Raw genomic sequence first — 6194 nt, forward strand, 5'->3', positions numbered from 1 at the left:
TGATGTGTCTTATGTATACCCGTCTATGTTATAAATATATGTAATACATAATATAATATTTATCTAATATATAAATGTAATATATACCCATAACATATAGAATTTATAGTAGTATAGCAAAAATGAGCGTTATTAGGGAATCTTTAAAACGATTTGTTTTTATAGTATCTCTTCACACTTCTTTCCTATCTCCTTGTCCTCCCTCGGGCCCTCCCACATCCACTACCTTCCTTTCCATCTTCTGATGACAGAGGAACTCCCCGCCCCTTTTTCTCTTTTTTCAAAACCCCCAGTTCCCTTCTCAAAGTCTCTGATATAGTTTCATCATCTGTGCCCGCTCTCACATCTCCTTGTGTACATACATATAATTGTTAAAAGTTAGGATCTGCGGGTGAAAGAGCTTACAAGTGACCTCACATAATACAGTGCTTGCCAGTTCTGCTTATTTCCCTGCAAAAGACTCTTTGTAGAATTCCATTGTGTACACGCCAAGGTTCCACTCATTCACTCTTCGTTGGTGGACATCCAGGATGAGTCCATTCCCTTGCTGTTGTGACTAGGGCAGCAATGAATACGGACATGCAGATATCACTGTGGCAAGACATAGAGTCATTTAGGCACACGCTCAAAACTGGTACAGGTGGTCATGTGGCAGTGCTGTCTTTAACTTTTTGAAGAAACTCATACTGATTTCTGTAGTGGTTTCACTAGCTTACATGTTCACTAGCTGTGGAAAGGTGTTATATTTATGACAGAATGGTTGCCCCTGGTATCAAATGTCCTGGGAAATCCTCATCATTTCCCAGCGCATAGCTTGGGACTCTACCACAGCACACTTTTGTGGGCTGTACCTGAATAGATGGGACAAACCCACAAAAGGATGCCCCTGGAGCCACAGCACAGCCAAGACTGAGGTGAGCTGTGTGACACACATCCCCGTCTCCTATCTGTTCGGTTGGGCACACTCTGAGACTTGCAGAGCACTTTCCCTTGGTGGTCAGAGTGATTTTCGCCTCCTCTGTCAACCCTCTGTGCACCCTTTGTAGAACTGTTGCTACTGCCCTGGTCTCAGGGCCTCTCCCTCCACCAGGGCTTCCTTACATCAAGCTTCAAAGTAAACTGCTTAGTGCAAGTTGCTGTCTGAAGGTGTGTTTTGTAGGGATTAAATTTTAGACTGTCTAACTTTTGCGTTGTGCTGCTCTCCTGCTCTCTGCAAGCAACTGTGTGAGGAATATGCTCTTAGACATCTCTAGACATAAGCCCAGGAACATCTCTGCTGTATGCCCCTAGAGTGCAATCCTCAGAAGGAGAAAAGATAGTTATGTTTTAGCTCAGTCAGCAATATCATGTTTCTATCTGCTCATGTGCATAAAAGAATCCTCACTTAACACACTCTTTGATTAACAGTGAGCATTAGGAACCTGCAAACGTCTGCCAGAATTATACAGCCAACATGACAGATAACTCACAGGTCTTTTACTTTAACTTCTGTGAATGCTAATGGATCTTCACAGATTTCTACCTTACTAATGACCTATCTCATTTTCATAGTATGCATTTGAGTGTGCATGTGCGTGTGTGTGCATGAGTATTTTAGATAGAGTCTCCCTGTAAAAGGTAAGGCTGGGCCTGAAATTCTGGTTGTTGTTTTTTTTTTTTTTACCCTATTCCATGAGTGCTGAGATCATAAGACTACGCCACGATGCTCAGCTTTTATTTCTCTTCATGAACTAAGTGAGCAGTTTGGCTACTTTCTGTAAATTATTCTAGACACATCAGTGATGGGAGATTAATTACCAAGTACATATGGTCAGATGGCCCTTCCCAGAGCAGAGGAAGGGGGAGGGGCATGTTTGAGATCTGGACCAGTTTTGACCAAGTATTCAGTATTGATCAACCATTTGATCAGTAGGTTTCAGCTGTCACTTCACTGGATCTGGAAATGTGATACTTGGAATTTTACCAACTTAAATTGAGGTTATCACATTTTTTTAAGAGTTCTCAATCTGTATCTATGGTTATTATCAGAGTGAATGAGGCCTTCAGAGATGATTAGCAAATGCTGTCATAGGAAGGCTCAGAATGACTGTAGTTATGGCACAGTAAGAAAGTTAAGGATCTTGGTGGTTGAGGAAAGGAACACATAGGTTATGCAGGACTGAGCTATCCCTGGGCTTGAGCCTTAAGATGTCTGATAGACTATCCATTTAAACTTCTGAGCCAAACTTGAGTGCTTCAGTGATTTACATCTTGAGATGGAGCCGAGCTGTAAAGGCTCAAACCATCTTTTACATCATCTTCACCGTAGAAATGGCCTAGGGATGGTGGCAAAGAAATGCTGGACCTGCGACTGCTATCCTTTAATCCCAGTGCTAGGGAGGAAGGATGGAAGGATTTTGACTTCAAAGCCAGGCAGGGCCATTTAACAAGACTGTCTCAAGAAACAACCACAAGATACACTAGGAATATGAAGGGTGCCATGTTAAAAGGGGGAGGGGAAAGAAAAGAAAAGGCTTAAATTCTTAGAATTATTGTGCTTTGGATTTGATAGCTAGTTTTGTTGTTATTTCATTTCTAAAAAAGAAAGGCATAAGCACTTTCACTTCTAAAGGTCAGGAAAGAGGTGGATGTGGGTTCACAAGGTTTCTGTTGAAAAATACTTCAGATTCAGAACATTTCATTTAAAATTTGCATCCCAGGAGATCCAGGTTCCATTGTAGTGGATGGTTAGTGTTGCTCTTCCTTCCCAAGGAAGATACTAAATACACAAATTCAACTGCTCTTTAAGAGCTGCCAGCAAACTGAGAAATGGCTGTCTCAAACAGTGGACAGAGAAGACAAATGGCCTTTATCTGCCCACCAATGATCAGAAGTCCATGATTAGAACAACGCTGGTGATTCCACTATCAGGGCTCTTGAATGGTGTTTCCTGGTGACTTGCTAGAGGCTCAGTGTAGGTAATCTTAAGAATCAAAACCTTTTGTGCTGCCAGTCTCTGGTGTTGGGGGGTGTGCAGGGGGTGTCTCCACACCTGTGTTTACTCTCCAAGTCTCGTATTTTCATTGCAAAGACTACCATCTCCTTGAGTTCTGTCACTAGGAGAAAGACACCCCAAGTCCATTCAGAGACAATGTAACTTTGACTGCCTTGGCATCATGGCTTTCTTACACTAGCGTCCTAGTTCTAGTAGTATAGGTACACCAGGCTGAATAACAGTCATTCTGAGGTGTGCCAGGCACAGTCAGCTCTGCATTCTCCTCAGAGGAAAGTTCAAGAACCTTACCGAGGGGAAAGAAAGGAAATGTCCACCTCCAGTTATGCAACATTCCAGCCTCATCCCAGAAATAAAAGGCTGAGAAATACTTCTGAGCACCATAGCTGAGGTCACAGAATGATTGTCCTCAATGACAACACTGTAAAATGTCTCCTCTTCTACCCACACTTGCTGCTACATCAGCATAGGAGTAAGCATAGCACGATTCTTATAGGTTTAAGAGCCTATTGCTGCAATATTTACAACCAACACACAACACCTAACTTCTAAGAAAAGGCACGCTAACACACAAAGGAAAAGCAGGAAGGGAAGGAAACTACAGAAGCTAATTCAAATATGGTAGAGATTTTGGAGTTAATCAACAAAGAACTCAGAATAGCCATAATGAGTTACATTGATGAGAGAAGACAGAACAATATGATAGAGTAGATCTTACAAAAGCAACTGAACAAGTGAGAGAATGCAGTACATGGTTTTGACATGAGAGTAATAAGAGGTGTTTTAAAGAGGCAAGAAAGGTTGCTTGTGTTAACTCCCAGCCAGCATCTGCAGCTGTACGTGGCAGTCCATGAAGTGAGAGGCCTCTGATTTGCGTGAGTTAGTAATGAACTACTTTGAAGTTGGAACTGAATTTTAGGCTAGTGGTGGGCATAGCCCAAGAGTCCCTGCCCAGAAACAATGTTTGATGGGAATCTTTTGTACCTTGCATTGAAGCCAGGAAGAAATCCATAACCTTAGCCAGTAAGACACTGCTTTTTGGTATCAACTGTCAGTGGTATCAGCTGAGCTCTGCTATTACAGCAGACTATTTAATCAACTTTTAATATTTAACTGCTTCTTAGTACCATGACAGGATAAAGAGCCAAACCGACCTATCACACATGTCAAGAAACATTAAGAGAGAGGGTAGGAGAAGGATTGTGGGAAGGGGTGATTGGGAGGGGGCAGTGAACAAGTAAATAAAAATTAAGTGAATAAGTAAAAAAAAATAAATTTAATTAAAAAAAACCCTGAATTTTCAGGGAACTATGATGTCACTTTACCAGAAAAAAAAAAAGTTACCAGAAATCAACCACAAATCAATGGTTATGTGTGATATCTTAGTCAAAAAATGCAAATTAGCTACCTTTGTGACACTCAGAGATTTTCAAGAAAACATAGAGAAATAGCTTATTAACTAATCAGACAAACTTTTTTTTTTCTTTTTTATCCGAGCTGGGGACCGAACCCAGGGCCTTGCGGTTGCTAGGCAAGCGCTCTACCACTGAGCCAAATCCCCAACCCCTAATCAGACAAACTTAATGGTGAGGCAAATAGCATTTTAAAAATCAAACAGAAATGCTATAGCTGAAAGGTACACTAAGCAAAGTATCTGTGCTAAAAGCCACCAACATAAAATCAATCAAGAAAAATATCAGTGATCTCAAAGGCCGATTATTTATGAAGAACCAAAGAAGTTTAAGAAAGAAAGAAAGAAAGAAAGAAAGAAAGAAAGAAAGAAAGGAAGAAAGGCAAGTAAATGAAAGAAAGACAAGTAAATGAAGGAGAGTAATGAAAGCTTAAGGAAAATTGGGAATGGCAAAGGGGTTGTAGTAGTGTCCAAAGAGATCACATCAACCACTTTCAAAATGTAGACATGAGGGCTGGAGAGATGGCTCAGCGGTTAAGAGCACCCGACTGCTCTTCCAGAGGTCATGAGTTCAATTCCCAGCAACCACATGGTGGCTCACAACCATCTGTAAAGAGATCTGATGCCCTCTTCTGGTGTGTCTGAAGACAGCTACAGTGTACTTATATATAATAAATGAATAAATCTTAAAAAAAATGTAGACATGACTACAAATATTCAGGTACAAGATGAGTCAAAGATCACCTGAGAGATTGAACACTATTAAATCTACTCACAGGCAGACAAGTGCAAGACAGAGCCAAGGAGAAATTTCAAAAATCAGCAAGAACATATGTGGGCACCAGTTCTACTGACAAAAAGCTTAGCAGCAGAAAGAATATAGGCCAAGGGAACTCAGGTATGATCCGGCTGAATGACTATTGCCGCTGGTATCCAAGGGACTTTTTTCACAATCCCTCCCCATCCCTCAGCAGCACAAAAAGAAATAAGGTTTTTCCTAGTGAGAATTGGGGCAGATTAAAAAAAAAAAAAAAGGCACAGGATGTGTCTTGGCATTCAGTGCTGAGCTGGCAAGGTCTAACACATGGTGGGTCTGAATAGTTCTTTCCAGGCCGGTACTCAGAGACAAACTCATCAGACTTATATTGTCCTTGCATATAATATTTCTATTTCAAACAACTATGGCTGACTGTAGCTGCTATTGTCCATGCGTGTGCAGCATATGGAAGCATCCTCTAGTAATGTGCTCGCTAGCCCTGCTCTTTTCTTACACCTCAGCAGGCTGCGTGCTCTGGGTGTGACCCAACATTGCAACGTCAGTAGCCATAAACATGCCTTGCCCCCAGCCCTTTTGTCTCCAGTGACTCAGCACATACAGAAAGTCACTATCAACCTGGGGGAAAGGTAGACGTGTACTAAATGTTTTCATAAGATCCTGAATAAGTTCCTTCTGTGGTTAAGTCCCAAGGCCAGGCAGAGTTCTACAATACCTGAATTTGGACTCGTGACTATGGAAGAGGAAAAGTGACCAATCAGATTTATATGATTAAATTTACTACAAGATGCGGTATAATAAAGCTCTAAAAAAATTAGAGCTAAAGATAAGTCTCGGATAGTAAGGGGAAAGGGTGTCACAGACACCGTATACACAGTTGTCAGCAGAAGACTTATGAACAGGTCAAAGTTCTTAAGGAAATAAACTTGGAAGCAAAAATACTCTACCTAGTAAATCTTTGCTTTCAAATAAAGCGTTCAGATTAAAGTTTTACTATCTTAACAAATATGATAAAT

The sequence above is a fragment of the Rattus rattus genome, chromosome 13 (genome assembly GCF_011064425.1).
Source record: "Rattus rattus isolate New Zealand chromosome 13, Rrattus_CSIRO_v1, whole genome shotgun sequence".
NCBI lineage: Eukaryota > Metazoa > Chordata > Mammalia > Rodentia > Muridae > Rattus > Rattus rattus.